We start from the raw sequence: 17,568 nt of genomic DNA, 5'->3' as shown, positions 1-17,568 counted from the left end.
ATGAGAGTTTTGATACCCACATTTTTTTTTTTTTTTGGAGAAAACATTAGAAAATGACTTCAGTGTGAATTTCAAAATTAATATCAGAGTGAGAGGAAATAAAGGCCCAAGAATATTGAAAATCATTCATCTATATATGATAAATGTGTTTAGTTACTAAGAATTATGTTTATTATGCTTTAGCTTAATAAGCTATGTACTTAATAAGCTGTGATGGCAATAGAAGCCCTAAATTGGTTTAACATGACTCTTTTATCTTCCTTTCTAGAAGGCACTTCAGTGCAGTGGAGGATGGAGGTAAAGATCACTGCACTGAAATAAAGATACCAGGTATGGCCTTTTCCCTCCGTGAATCCTCCAGTTCCTTATCTGTATGAAGGTAATCATCATATAAATAATATTACTGAGTTGCTGCAAAGATTAGAGATAATGCATGTATAATGTCTAACTCAGTCCATGGTGATTAGTATTAATCTTGCTCATTGCATTTTCTTGTAATGAACAGGCCTGTTGTGGCCAACCAAAGAAGATGGGGTGTGATGTTTTTGATACAGTTCATGCTAGAGCACCCTCCAGTCTCAGATTTCTCTTTTGGAATATGAGATTATAATAATGTCTATTCCCCGGAGTGGTCATCACCATTACATTAAGAACATAAGTTATGTGAAATAGTGTGTAAACTATAAAACTCTACCAATGTTAGATATTAAAATGGGTTATTAGGATAAGACAAAATAGATTTAAAAAAATCAAAAATGCATTTGCAAGTGTGGCTGATAGGCCCTACAGTGGGATGCATCTATTCAAACAATATGAATTGAGGCTTAGAATATACTTCTTCTAGGTATATTAATTGATTATACTAGTAATTGAAACAAAACCATGTGAGATAACTACTAATTGCAAATTAGGAATATGAGCCATGGTGAGTACAGCTAAAAAGTACTGGGCTAGGATTCAATACAAGGCAGTGTGGATCCAGAACAAACTAGTTTTGAAAGATGCATGAAGAAATCTATTTATATGTCAAAGAAGTCACAAAGAATTAGTTTATTGGGGATATCACGGATCTTACCAAGAGCTTGTTTTTATTGTCCATTCAGGAATTCAAAAGATATATTTGCATTTTCACTTTTCAAATCTTTTATTAACTGATTTACTTCTCTGTAGTATACTTGAGAATACATAAATGTGAAGGTGAAGAACAGGATTGGGAAATTGTCTGTTTGAAAAATAATCATTCTCCTTCAACTGTAATTTTAAAACAAGGAAGTTGTGATTTTTGAGCACGCTTGCTTTTAGAAATGGTGTTTCTTTTGCCCTGACACTGAAGGAGTTAATGCAGCTAGCACACAATAGAATCCAAGTACAGGCAGTTGGAATAAATAACAACTACAGACCTGTCGTGACTGTGTCTTGAATAATGGGATTCATTCATTTTGGTATTTTTAATGCAATTGTAAACTGCCATTTTCCTTACAATTTAAAGCAGTTTTTTTGGATGATATAGCTATCAATGTGAAAACAAAATTAACTTGTCACATTTGAGTGGCTAAAGTATTTCCCAATCCCATTTTTAGGGTATTGCTAAAATCTCAATGATCTGGAATTAAATCAAGAGGAAGAATGGCATTTTGAGGGTTACAGAAATGTCCCAAAGATGAAAGATATAAAGAATGTTGGTAATATGTGGTTGTTTCTGAAGTACAGAATGTTTTATATTAAAAATAAGACACAATCCTGTGCTTAATGTCAGTGAGTCAATACCCACAATTGGAAACAGCACTATCATGCAATATTGACTGGCACTGGTATTTTATTGTTTATTAGATTAACCCTACATATTCTTGGGGAGTTCTCTATTTTGAGTAACTTAAATTTACTCTCCCTACCTTAACTCACTTGTTTCTGAAAGTAAAGATTTTTTTCTTAATAGTGTTAAACTTGGATTCATAGGTCTACAAAGGATATCTAGACAGTGGAAGACCATCCTATTGAAGCAAATGAGGAAATTCCCTTAAGGAGAGGTATTTCTTGAAATAAGCCCTTGGCAGGCTAGGTGAAAAGGCCACCCCACCAGCATCCTCAGGGGCCAATTTACAGAACCTTACCTGGGGAATTTTTACGAAAGAAGCATCTCCCATATTCCATCACATCAAAATACTTCCACTCTGCAGAATCATCTCTAAATGCATGTTGTCTTAACCTGCCCAGCCTCATGCTTGTGGAATGAAAACTTATCAGTTTATATGGGAGAAAAAAAGAGGCTTGGGTCTCTTTAGCAGGTAATAAAATACTTATTTATCAAAAACAAGGACCCAAATTAAAACACAACAAACAAGCTTTTTACTAACAGTGAAGAACTCTATACTTTCTGCTCAATTTTGCTATGAGCCTAAAGCTGCTCTAAAAAATAAAGTTTACTAAATTTTAAAAAGAATACTGTAAACAACTTTAGTAGCTAATGAAATGCCAATGTCATAATTTAAAAAAAAAACTGATGTATGTTCCTATAACATATAAGATCCATGAAAACACTTTGCTCAATGAAAGAAACTTGTGACAAGAGACCATATATTGTGTGATTCAATTTACATGAGATTTCCAGAATTGGAAAATCTGTAGAGAAAGTAATAGTGGTTGTCCAGGGTTGGGGATGAGAGTTGTGGAAGGAGATAGGGAGTGACTGCCAAATGTTATGGAGGTTTCTTGAATGGGGTATGATGAAACTATTCTAAAATTATTTTAAGAATGAATGTATGCCTCTTCAGATGTACTAAAAACCATGGACTTATACACATTAAATAGGGAAATTTAATGGTATGAAAAATGCATCTCAGTAAAGCTGTTAAATAATCTATGGCTATCTTAAAAGCATTTTGATATAATGCATGCATCATGACAAAACATACAATAACCTCTTATTAGATGGTCTTCTTGAGAGACGTGTTTTTTCAAATAATTGCCATTTCCTTCTTTCACATTTAATCAATTATATTAGATAAGTTTCTTCCTTGAAAATGTGCATCTGTGGTATAATCTGTTACCTGAATCACTTTTTTAGAGAGCACTATATATCCATTTATATTTATTTATGAATTTCTAGTCTAATATCATTAGTTAAAAGAAAAATGCTACAGGAGTCAAATGGGACTCAGTGAGGGCCAATGTCTGTTACCTTTGGTCAAGGATAATTTAGCAGATAAGCAATTTTTACTAAAATATAAATTAAGTAGGGGTGGCTAGCTTAAGCTCTGCAAGTGACTTTTTTTAAAAAAATAAGTGTAAGTCAAATAATTCACAGTATATATTTTAATCTTCCATGGAAACACACAACTACATATATGAATTTTGTGTGTGTGTGTGATTGAAGAGACCAGAATTTAGGAGATTTTATCTACAAAAAGCAGATCGGAAGCAGAAACAATTGACTGTCAAGTTAGAGTCACATTAAACCGTACTCCAGGTTTCTGGGGTAATATAATTTTCCATTTCTCCTGCTTGCCTTTTTAGCCTTTCCTGGACTCTCTTCTCTTGCTGAATAATCACATTTGGTGTGTTCTGTGGCTCAGTCCTTGGAGCTTCTCTTTGCTTTATCTACAGTCACTCCTAAATAATTGCATATAACTCTGCTTTGAAATAGCATGTATAAGATAAATCTGAGATTTGTCTCTAGTTCACACAGATTTACAGAACTGTGCTACACCACACTGGAGCTCCAGGCAAAAGGAAACACCAGTAGTATCGATCCTGTCGGTGTTATTTTTCTATTGCTGTTGAAGTAAATTACCACCAAACTTAGCATCTTAAAAAAAAAATAAGACAAGTTTCATATCTCACATTCTGTAGGTCAGAAGTCTAGTGGGTTCATCTGGCTGCTATGCTCAGGGCCCCACTAGGCTGAAATGAAGGTGGGCTGGGCTCTTCTCTGGAGGCCTTAAGGGAGAATAGACTTCCAGGCTTACTCAGGTGTTGGCCAAACAATTACTTTAAGTTATAGGGCTAACGTCCTTGTTTCTTGGCTTTCTGTAGCTTAGGGTTGTTCTTAGCTTCTGTAGCTTCTATAGTCTACCTCTTGCTTGTTTTAATGTCTTCTATCTCTTCTTCTACCACATATCTCTGAATCTCTTGGTTTCCTTTCCCTTTTTTTTTCTTATTTTTATTGTTGACATTATTACAGATGTTCCCCAAATTTCTCCCCCTTTACCTTTTCTCCCAACCCCTGTCCCACCCCAGTCTTCACCACACTATTGTCTGTGTCCATTGGTTATGCATATATGTATATAACTTTTTGGTTAGTCTCTGTACTAAATGCCACCCCCCTCTTTTTCTGAGATCTGTCAGTCTTTTACATGCCTTCATGTCTCTGAATCTATTTTGTTTGTCAGTTTATTATGTTCTTTAGGTTCCACTTATAAGTGAGATCATGTGATATTTGTCTTCCTCTGACTGGCTTATTTCACTTAGCACAATATTCTCCAGGTACATCCATGCTGTTGCAAAGGGTAAGAAACCCTTCTTTTTATAGCTGCATAATATTCCATCATGTAGATGTACCATAGCTTTTTTATCCACTCATCTACTGATGGACACTTGGGCTGTTTCAAGATCTTAGCTATTGTAAATGGTGCTGTTATGAACATAGGAGTGCATATATTCTTTTTAATTGCAGTTTTAGAATTCTTAGGGTATATACCTAGAAGTGGGATTGCTGGGTCAAACAGTAGTTCCAGTTCTATTTATTTTATTTTATTTTTTTAGTAAATTACGTATTGTTTTCTATAGTGGCTTCACCAATCTGTATCTTGGTTTCTTTCCTACTATCAAGGGCTCATGAGACTACAAAGGACTTATTTAACAATCCAGGATGATTTCCAATTTTAAGAGAGACTGCTTAGCTGGCTTAACCATATGACAAGTCCCTTTTAGCAGATGAGGTCGTATATTCAAAGGCATATCGCTAAGGGTTTTTGATCATAGGAGCCAAAATCCTCACCACCAAAATACTTACAAAATTTTGCTCTTTTGTTCACCATGGATTGTTTGCATTAATTTTGATTTTAAAACTATATCACATTAAAATATTGATTATGATTACTGAAAGTTTTGGCTCACTTTTAAAATTGACATCGAGGAGAGTGCCTCATTCACCTCACCATAATTTTGGCCTTGTAATATCACTACCGGCCTACTGAGATATTCAGCTGGAATTCCAGTGGACTTCTCAAATGTTTCATGTCCCAGATCAAACTCCTGATTGCTCCTTCAAAACCTGCTGTTTCCCTGAATGCTCCCTATTTCAATAAACAATCATCTCCATTGACCCAATTGCTGAGGTCGAAATACGTGGAATTCACCCATATCTCCCAGTCATATTCAGAGTGAAATCTGAATCCCCGGCTAGAGTGTACATGACTTGTATAATCTGGCCCTTGGCCATTTAACACTCTCTCCCTTGGTCACCTACTTCAGGTGAATTACCCTGAGTGTCCTGCTATTTATTTTTATTTTTTACTTCTTACCAATATTCCAAATAAGAGCTATTTCTTCTGCTGGGAGGTTCTTCTCCCAGATTCCACTTATTTCAGTCCCTAAATTTATTCTGTACTCAAATGTCTCCTCAGACCCATCTCTAGTCATTGTCTCTCTATTCTTCTTTATTTTCTTTGTAGAGTTTATCATTACCCGACAACTTAGCATAATGTTATAAATGGATTGTATGTCTTCTCCAAGATGAGTGCTCCATGGGGACAGATCTTTGCTTTGATCACAGATTCATCCCCAGTCCTTAGAACAAAACCTGACACATAGTAGGTACTTTAGATACTAAAGACATACTCATTGATTAATTGACAGGTGATATAACCCAGCAGCACAGAATATAATGTAATGTGTTCTTATGGAACATAAAGATGGGCTTATAAAATCTCAGTTATTTGTAGAAAAGTGTGGATTCCTTAAAATTAATAATCAAAGAGACCTTATACTATGAAAAGATGTCTTCTCAATCTGAAGACATCTACAGGTTCAGAGATCATATATTTATGGATATTCATATTAATAATTTCTGTGCATCAGATCAATGAAATTGTAAACAATTTACAAGCAGGAAATTGATGGGCAGAATAATAATGATTTATCTCAGTGTTACATAGGCACACTTACTACAAATAACATGGGATACAAGAGAAAACAAAGTCATAAAGAAGTTGCATGGAATTTCACTATATCAGGAGCTTCAGAGTTCTGTTGTGGTAGCAATTTGTGGTCCATGTTCCATTAAAGAAAATTTATTTAGGGCTATACTTTGCTTAGGAATAATTTCATCCTCATTATCTCACTAGATGTTTATTACGTTCATATATGCATTACCAAGTTAGGCACTATATGGATACAAAAATATATTATGATCCCTCTAGAGTAAAATAAAACATAACTTTATGAGATATTGCATACCTGCAGTAAAAAGTCATATATATATATACATATATATATATATATACAAGATGGAAAAATACAGGAAAAGGTTATATCAGTGAATAGTTATTCAATATTTATGATTTCTAATACAATTTTTCAGGAAATATAAAGATATTTTAAATACACCTATAATTCTTGGGTTGTTTAATACAATTAGATTTTAATAAAAAATATTTCAGGATAAAATTCCAAAGGAATAATTTAAGAGATAGCAGTACTGTGGAATAAGAGACCAATTTGTGTGGTTGAAAAAATGTTTTTAATGTAGGAGAAGAGTTTGAACAGAAAGTCCTTTCACTCATATATGGAATTTAAAGAACAACATAAACAAACAACAAATAGAATCACACTCATAGAAACAGAGAATAGTCTGACAGCTGTCAGAGGGGAGGAGGATGCAGTTATAGATGCATTGTAATTATTGTTAATAATACTAGCCAATATGTAAGCAATGCTTTACATTTTATGGAGTAAAGGCAATTCTTGCTTTGAAACAAAAGAGAATTCCTATGCATTTATCTGAAATTGTTTTTCTGGATGCAGAGAGCAAATGAAATTTGAATAGCCCTTTTCAGTGCTAGAGACACCCTGGACCCAAATTCTTAATTAAGTTCTGAAAACTCAGTATTATGAAAGAATTCCTTGTTCAGGAGTGCTCTATAGAATTGAAACTAAAATGTTTAGTGTCTTTAACTATGCTAGAGCAGTTCGACTTTCCTTCATTCCCTCTTTCTAGTAGATCCTAAAAGGGCTAGTGTGAAGCAGAATCATGTTTTGCCAGCAATTAGCTTTTTATATGTATGTGAAGGAAGTGACTCTGCCAATTATAGTCCAAATGACAAAATTTATAGTAATCTACAGGAGCATAATACTTCCTACAAGTCACATTGAAGATTGGGGGAAAGGGGATGGCTAGGGTCAGAATCCCAGGAGTTAAAATTTTAATTAAATTTCTCAAATTAAATGATTTCATGAAACAGTAAAAAAAGAAGGCTCTCTTGCCCTTTAAGACAGTATGGAGGGACCTGGAGAGTATTATGCTAAGCGAAATAAACCAGTCAGAGAAAGATAAGTATCATATGATCTCATTCACAATGAGTAAAATAAACTGATGAACAAAATAGATCCAGAGACATAGAAGCATGGAACAAACTCTTGAATCTCAGAGAGAAGGCAGGGTGGGTGGGAAGAGATCAACCAAAGAACTTATATGCATATGTATGCATAACCCATGGACACAGTAATAGTGTGGTGAAGGCCTGAGGCTGGGACTGGAGGCAAGCAAAAAGAGTTAATGGGGAGAAAAAGGGGACATATGTAATACTTTCAACAATAAAGATTAAAAAAATGATTTTAGAGTCAAAGGAGTAGTCATACTGCCACAATATTTTTGGTTTCCTCAACTATATACATGGTGTCCCCCAAAAATGTGTACACAATTTTAATAGGTGATAGCTCAATTTTGAAAATGAAATGTATTTTAATAAATATTGCCTTTTTAACTATTCAAAGTCTGTGTGTGCATTTTTTGAGAAACCCTATATTTTAAGTTCCATCAGCAGATCTTCCCCATTCCACCCCTTTAGTGTAAGGTTTTGTTCTATGGGAACGTTCAATTCCTTCTTGCATAGGTTACAGATAAATTTTATCAGTTTTGGCAGCTTTGTGTTGTATGGGTGTCTAAGTGTAGTGATGAGTAATGAAATGTACATGAGCAGGAGACAAGCACACTGGCAAAGGGGCAAAGAGCCAGAGGAGGGGAAGATACGAAGGTCCAAGACATAGTGGCCTTACTTTAAAATTTTGCTCAAGACTTTACTTGAGTGAGTAGCCACCTTTGTATGAAGGATGTTACCTTTATTAGACAGCATGGAATACTGTGTGTCACCTTGGCTCTTCCATCTGTTTCAATTGCATAATTACAAATTATTTAATCACATGAAGAAGTCATTTGATTAGGTCCTAGTATGTATATGAGCATAACATACCTACAATAAAAACCCCAAATCTCCAAATAACGTGAACAAAAGAGCACCTTATGTCTAAATACAACATTCTATATCCTCTTCTCTATCAAACAAAACAAGACGAATACATATATGTGCTAATCCATGGTAGGGTTCATTGGATGTCTATTATGAGCCAGGCAGTGCTGTAGATACTTGACATGTATCAATGAATAAAAGAGATGAAAATATTTGCCCTTGTGAAGCATAATTTCTAGCACTGAAAATTAGCCTAAGAAATAAGCATTACCTAGGATAGAAGAATGTGCTAAAGGCTATGGGAAGAGAGAAATAGAGCAGGATAGAAGGACTGGGAATGTAGGTTGAAGGGATGATATGTAGGTTATAATAGAGAGGGTGGTTACTATTTAATCTGTAAACATGTTTCTGCATTATTAAATGCATTTAAGAACTCAAATTTAATTAACAATGTAGATTTTTCAGGAAATTGTAGGAAGTAAGCTAAGTAAGGGAGTGAGCTATGTCCATCATCTGTTTTATTAACAGTAATCAATATTTATTAGCCAAATTGCCAGCTAGGTACACTCTGCTCTGCTGTAATACATAACTAAGGCAGCATATACTGTGTGTGGGTTTTGCATAATGACATTCCAAGGCAGATCTGAAAGTAGGCTATTAAATATGAAGAGGAAGATAAGGGGATTATAAGAATGAATTTGTGTCCTGGACAGCTACAGAGAGCCCAATCACAGAGCCCAATCTCTGAGGGGTCATTTAAAGTCTGCAGTTGTCTGAAATATGAGAAGCAGAATAAAATCCAGAACCCCTTCAAACCTCCCAGAGCTACAAAGACACCGTCTTGACATACAGTGGCATGAACTTGGAATGACAGACTAGCACTGAAGGTGTTATTTTGATGTGAAGAGAAGTGCTGTTTAATTCAAAGGTGACTGGCAGGATGTAAAGGGCTGACTAATTTGTAGGCCAAAACGAAACCTATGTTTCAAAATAGCATTTGCCCTTTAAAGATTCAGGCTGAGATATTTTAATGGTAAAAAAAAAAAAAAAAAAAATGAGGACAGCTGAAATTTACTTAGAACTGAAATGATAAAGAATTAAAAGACCATATTTAGATACGGATTGCGTTTTCAGCCAAGAAAATGAATTCCAAGAACATCAATTTTCTTTGTACATTTTTTATTATCAGAAAGATTGTACGTGGAGTCTAGTGAAAGTGAATTATAGACAATACAAAAGTTTGTGTATGAAAATAAAAAATTATAAATCCATGTTTTGTAAATGAAGAAAAATGAAAGAATGCAAAATTTTCACTTGAATCTCAGACATTATAATTTGATTTTAACACATTTTCATAAATGGTAGAAGATAAGAAAGAAATTTCTCAAATTTGAGTGTCAAGGAGGAAATACAAAAGAGAATTAAAGTGTATTGATCTACAGTTTGATCCCAGATAAACTACATAGAATTCCTAAAGAAATTTATTGTGATTAAAGGACTAAATTGCATTATGAGGTTTACAACCTGGGTATAAACAACCTGGGTTTAAAATAAAGGCAGATCTGATATTTGTAACCTGTTGTGACTAACTCCATGAACCTTGTTCTTTACAAACCGTACTGTCCTCATTGAGGGGAAAAGGCGTTCTATCGTGTGCAAAAGGCTATAAAAGTCAGTTAATCATAATTTTATTTAATTGCACTAATATGTCTTTTTTAATCGATATTGTTGAAAGTATTAGATATCAATGTGTCTTCATTGAACAAAATATATTGAAAACGTGAAGTAGAATTCATGAGGAAAAAAATGCATGCCCAATTCCATCACCTTATGAAATGCATCTTTGGTTCTTTATCATATGTTTATTTGTTTTTCTTTCTGTCTATCATCTATCTATCTATCTCTATCTTTCATCTATCTACATATGTATTCATGTATTGATATGTTTGTGTATACATATTTATATGTATACTATGTTTTATATAAAATCATGTAATAGTCATTTTGCTATTTTCTCACTTAAGGCGATATCATAAACATTTCCAATTTGTTGAATACCCTTCAAAATATTATTACTAGTGGTTGCACAATATCTATAGATTTGCTGAAACATCATTTATATAATTATTCTCTTTGGGGAAAATTTCAACACCCCACAAAATTGTTTATTTAGGATCAGCATAAAATTGAGTTTCATACATTGCAATCATTGCTCTCTCTTTCCCAATCTTTGCATGTAACTTGTTTAAAAAACAAACAAACTGCAAATTCCTCTGAATTGTGCTAGTGCATCACTATGGTGTAACTCAGTATGCTTCTTTGTTTGCTGTATTATCCACAAGTTGGTAGTTCGAGTTCTACAGTGGTTTGGTGGGGTTTGGGAAATACCTATCTCTAGAGCACTCTATAGGTGATGTATAGGACACTCATTGATTGGAAGGGACATGATGTCGGCTCTCACTATTTGTTAGGTTAGACATCATTCATGATCATTACCTAGATCTATTATCTCATTATAGATTGTAAAATGATGATCTAATTTTATCATCTTTGTATTTTATTAGTTGCTATACTTCTAGAGATGGAAATTTTACCTCCTCAAGTATGTGGCTCTTTTAAATTTTTGCAGGAAAATCATTTCCACCATTTATCATTTTCCAAAATAATGAGTTGAATCTCTAGCATCATGATAAAATAACCTATTAGCACCTACGTATTTATTTATTTACCCATCTACCACCTTATTGTGAATTCATGCATTTACACATTTTGGTTATATTCAACACATTGCACTTGTTATTTCCAGTGATGCTCAAATTGACCCATAATTAACTAGTAGAAGCTTCAACTTGGTCCTGGTGTCCTTCTGACATTATTCTTTTTATCTTTGAGATCTTGCTCACTTCCTGAAATGACAAAATAGTCTTGACTTATCTTGTACATTTCCTTCCCTATATCTAGAACTAGATGTATCTCCAAGATGTTTTTGTTTAATATGAAATGATATTAAGAGTCAGCAATATGGCTGGTAGGGGGTGCTCAATGGGTTGTCATAGTTTTAAATAGTTTTTAATGGAGAGAGCTAGGAAATGTGGTTTTCTTTTCTTTTTAATATAATAAAGTATGAATGAGTTGATGATACTTTTTATGCAAAATTAGGACAACAGTATTAAATATTTCCTTCTTTCAAAACATCATTTCATCAGACTTACATTTGTACTTCATTTATCCACACACCTAATCTCTAGTCTCAATGAAATAAATACTCATTAGCTTTCTTCTATAATACACACAAAAGAGTCTTGGATTAAAAGTATCAATAATACCGTCAATCACATATTCACAGAAAGCAGCATAAGTGTTTTTGCAATAGTTTTTGTTTGTCCCTAAGGTATATCCTTTAACAGGTGTATAGTAAACTTACATGTGTGTAAGATCATTTAGTGTAGTTTCCCTTTGGGTGGGTGTACTGTCAACGAGATAAACAGGTGTATTTTTTTCATTATGCCTTTAATTATTAGGGGATGTGTTGTTGTTTTTTTTTACTTAATTCTTGTAGTTTATTTTACGTGTATCCAAAGTCAAATCTATAAAATAAGGTATATTCAATAAGTTCTGGCTTCCATTGTTACTTCCAATCTATTCTTCCAATAGAATTTTTTTAGTTTTTATATAAATATAGACCTTTAAGTTGTCTTTTAGTTCAGAATATATTTCATGCATTTCAATGTTATTGTTTGTTTTATGCTATTACTTTGGTTTTATCCTTCTTTTCATTCTTTGTCTATTATTTCTATATATATTTTATTTAATCATTCTCTGTCTTCATTTGTTAATGATTACCATTTTATATTTATTTTATGACATTATTTTGTTTATTGTGTTTATCCACTATTCTGTTCTAGTTTAGTCTTTGTTGCATATTTTAAATATTATATAAATAATTTAAATGTATTATATACAAGTTTATTTCTCATTATTTTTGTGTCATCTAAGCTCTCTTTTCAATTTTTTTTTTGCCTGATGTTGCATTTCTTATATTTTCTAAGAGGATTTTTGCATTGCTTTCATATATTCTACTTTTTTTATTATTATTATTTTACCTCATTAAAAAAATGTTAGTTCACAGCTTTCTCTAGTTTCTCCTGGCATTCTTTCATTTGTCTGAACATTTCCTGCTCAACTTTTTTTCTTACTGAAATTTAATATGGGGTTTGAATGTAATCCTTTTCTATTACTTATATTTAAGTAAAGTGGGTTTTCCCCCTAAACTCTTAGAAAGGCTGGTAGCGGATAATGATAGCGCTCCACTGGATGCTTAGGGAACACCACCATTCCCATTCCTGCACCTCCCACATCCATGTGATGGATGATTTAGTTCCCAACAGCAGCGCCTGCACTCCTTTCTCAGTGCCTATTACCTACCTCATGTCACATAATTATTGTAAATCTGTGCTGAGCCCTTGCATGTCAGGTGGGTCCCTGGGGACCGGACCTGGCCTACAGCTATTCCAGAATATCCTTATGTTCCATTAACCTAGGTGAGGGGAGGTATAGAGGTTTCAGAAGAAGGTTTTGACAGAGGATAGATGAGATAAAAGTGGTAATGAACAAAACAACCACAATATATGTTTTCTCTTTGTTATTATTTTTGAAAGAGAGCACGGCATTTCAGCTTTTCTCCAGATGCCTATCTTTGACATGTCCTTAATCAGCCGTGCAGAAGCGCTCAGTAACCTCACTGGGTGCTTGATTAGCAAAACACACATGCTTACCAAAGAAAATAGTGACTTAATTAGGGATAATTGACCTTTTATATACATTTTAGATGATAAGTGAAGCACACTGAAGACTTATTTATTGACACCATATGGCACTCCTTCACAGTGATATTCAAATTATGTTGAACAAGGCTAATCAAAACTAAATAGCTCATCAAAGCTCTTCCATTCTAAGATGCTGCTATTTTAATTCTGGGAGGTTTTAGATACCTCATTAGACCCCACAGTACTTTAGATGTTCTTCTGTTCAAAGAATGCCACGTTGCTAGAAAATCAGCCTACCACAGTTCTCCATAGTTTCCAAATCACAAGTGTCATTGTAATGCTTACCATCTCTTTGTTGGTTTATTAAATATATGCCTCCCATAACAAGTGCACAACTCCTGTCAGATTTTGTGCTAATGATGGCAGAGGTAGCAGACACTGCACCTGCTGTCAAAGAGTTGACATACCTTGCATTTGAGATCTGATTTGCAAGCAACAAAATCTGTCTACACAGGATGCATGCAGGGAATAAATGTTGGAAAGATTTGGGGTGGCACAGAGAATTGCTGAAAGCCTAAGGACTTGGAAGAACCAGACTCAGAAAACAAATAAAAGAAACATTTTTACCTCTTGAGATAAAGCAAAGACACAAACAAGCAAACACAGCAAACCTCTCATCTCTGTTCTCCTGCATTTTGGGGTATCTGACTTCAGAAGCAATAAGTTAGGCAGATATCTAGGTCACCTGTGTACCCATGCTCTCAGGAGAATTTTCTATTCTAGAGGGAGGCAGACTCAAGATTTGTAAGTTAAGTAAATCCCCAAACATCAGTATGTGGATCACATAATATGGAGCAATAAAAACAAACAATATCCACTACATACATACAACATGCTGAAACAAAATTCTAGGTAATTCAATGAAGAATATATTGAAATGCTTTCTGATCAATAAAAATACCTCAATCTGGATATAATAAATATAGTGAATGTATAATTCTAATGGTACAAAGTTATTATTTTATGGTTTGCATATGCAATAAATGAATGCATGTTCCTCATACCCTAATAATTTAAAAACATTATTAACACCAGAAATTATCTATAGAATACTATATTATCATTATTATACATCATATGCAGCATATATGTTATATGCAGCATATTTTATGTATTGTATGTTTTATGTTACAATGTATTATACATAGAATGTTTTATATATTTTTCTTTAAAAATCAGACCATAGTTTATCTGCTCCTGAATTTCATAAGTATAAAATCTAACACTTCAAAATGGCATTGAAACCTTTCATAATCTATTCCCAACCTGTCTTTCAGGTGTCACATTCTGTTGCTCTCTTCTATAAAATGTATGCTTTAACTTAACCCATTTTCTGAACATGGCATACATTTTTTTTTTAATTCTGTGCCTTTTATTTTCCTGTGGTGTTTTCTTAACCTAGAAGATTCTTCCCCTACTGACTTTCTCAGAGAATATAACTGATATGTTCAGACATAGAAGGGATATCACTTTTCCTGTGAGCCCTTTGCCAAGTTTCCCAGAAAATAAAATAAAAGCTATCTGGTTTTTATACACTAGCAATACATTTTACAATAGTTTCATAGCTGAGTTTCCTTGAAAGAGTATAAGGTGTTCAGAACCTGGGATTGTGTCTTACACTTCTTTGCATAGGTGTATTTGTGTAAAGGTGCTTAAAAAGGTAAATATTTATTAAATTCAATAATAATATTGAAGGAACAGTGAGTGATTAGAAAATATTCTTTTATCTGCTGATTCTTTAAATTATACCCAAATTCTAAGGTGGTATTATTTCCTTATTATTGTGTAAAAATGTGCCAATGATATATGGGATAGAGAAATTTCATAACTGCAAAATAACAATGTGATCCTTAAAATGTGCTATGTTCAAAGATTAGATTACACCAGTTGGAAAGGGAAGAATCAATAAATGTTAAATTGACAAAAATGCAAAAGTAGTCATTTATTGACTCTACATATATTCATACAGATATCACACACATTCTATATATTAAATGCCCCTTTTTGTTTTCATTCAGTATCCACAACTACTGAATTAGAACTACATGGAAAATAAAGGGAATTTGTTATGCTAAAGAGTAAATTTCAGAAGGATTGTTTTCTTAAGGATTTTTTTGGGACCAAAGGTGAATTTTATACACCCCCCCCCCCCAAACACACACACACACACACACACACACACACACACACACTTACCTCCAATTAATGTTTGGTGTGTTTGGTATTTTGTTTTGTTTTTTTGGGTGGTGGTGTTGTTTGTTTGTTTACAAGTTCCTTGTTATCCTTCAATGACACCAATATTTTAATTACATCATTAAACTATCAGGCCCCTTGTGAATATTTGCCAGTAGGTGATGGCATTTGTTGGCTTTTAGCATCCAGCCGACAATTATTGTATTTACCTTCAGTTAAAATAACAATAATTACAATTTATTGGGCAGACAGGCAAAGACAGATAATTTGATAAACAGGTTACATGGATTAACTGATTTAATCCTTGAAGCATTACTGATAGCATTGCTGTGATATCACTTTAAGCCATGAGGAGATGGGTAGTAGGAATCATTATATTGTAGACATCATAAGGGCTCAAAACAGGTTTCTACCAGGTGTATATAACTCCAAACACTTGCTCTTTTCTTTGTATTATCACTTATGGAATAAACATTGTGAAAAATGCAGCTCTTGCAAACCTCTTTAGATTCTGAATTCCATATAAGCTTCTCTATTACTAAAATTCAGAGTGTGATCTCTATGGGTGTGCTTCTGCCCAAATAAATTGCTGCATGCCTAGCTGCAGTAATGTCCCTTGGCTTTTTCCCTCTGGACAGCTTGCATTGCCACTGCCATCTGTGAATGATCACACTTGTTTGGGGTACTATAGAATGACAAAGGATAAGCGATATCTCTAAGGTTGTCATTCTGAGTAGGAAATCAGGTGCAGAGTTAGCAAACAAAACTTATACTTTGTTAACAAACAAACTCTATCTCCTTAAGTTGTCGGGACAGAATAATCAATGGATCAAGGCAATTTCAGGCTGAATTCTGACCCTGAGATGGTAGAGTAGTTGGTGTTAGACTTAGTAAACAATTATACAACTGGGAAAATTTACCCAGTGATGGTTATTAATCCAGCATTTTGTGAGGGACTGCAAGTCTTAAGAGAAATGAAATAAGCTCCACATTTACAGCGACTTTTTGCTTGGGAGCATGTTCTAAACTATGATGCAGAGAAATAAAGTAAGAAAACAAAACTCATTCTCTCTGGATGGAGAATGAAGTCTGGAATTACTAAGGCAGCTGGAATATGCAAGACATGGTCCCGGAGAGCATTTCAAGATTTACTACAAGGCTGCTGTTCTATTGGATAAAGCTACAATAACTAAGAGAGTGTGATTATTGGCATAGAGATAGAAAAACAGCTCAAGGAATAGACCAGAGAATCCAGCAATAGATTCAAAAATATATGGTCAGCTTTAATTTTAGACATTAACATCATAAACATGGCTAATTAATTTTAATTTTAGACAATATCACAAAACAAATCAACGAGGAAAGGAAGTTATTTTCAACAAATGGTACAGCACTGGATATTTTATGGAAAGGATGAAGTTTAATTTCTAACTGGCACCAAACAAAAAAAAATTACTAGAGATAAATCTTTGACCTAAATGTGAGAGCTAGAATATTGAAGTTTTAGAAGGAAGCATGGGAGAATATATCAAGCTGTGCAAAGCAAGGAGTCATTTGCCAAAAAGGCACTGTTATAGATTGAATTGTGTTCCCTTTTGAAAATTGCTATGTTGAAGCCCCAATCACCAGCAACACAGACTGTGACCTGATTTGAGAAATAGTTTTTTTTTTGCAGATTTAATCATTTAAATTAACATGAGGTCATTAGAGAGGGCACCAAGCCAAAATTATTGGTGTCATAAGGAGGAGAAATTTTGGAACAGACATTCAGAAAGATGTGAAGACACCGGGAGAAGGCAGCCATCTACAAAGCAAGGAGCAAGGCCTTGGAAGAAATCACCTCCTTGGACACCTTTATCTCAAACTTTTAGCCTCCAGAATCTTGAGACAATACATTTCTCTTATTTAAATCACTTAGTTTATGGTACATTGTTATGTCAATCCTAGAAACTACATTATTTACTAATCATAATAGGGGGAAAAACCAAAATTATAAATTGGACCATACATCAAAATAGAAAAAAAAATGTTTTCCCAGTAAGAGTCACCATTGAGAACATGGAAATGAAAGCAACAGACTGCAA

Source organism: Myotis yumanensis, unplaced genomic scaffold (genome assembly GCF_028538775.1).
Source record: "Myotis yumanensis isolate MYYU_CA2020_CCGP unplaced genomic scaffold, mMyoYum1.0.hap1 SCAF_9, whole genome shotgun sequence".
NCBI classification, from domain to species: domain Eukaryota; kingdom Metazoa; phylum Chordata; class Mammalia; order Chiroptera; family Vespertilionidae; genus Myotis; species Myotis yumanensis.
Note: the sequence above shows the minus strand (reverse complement) of the source record.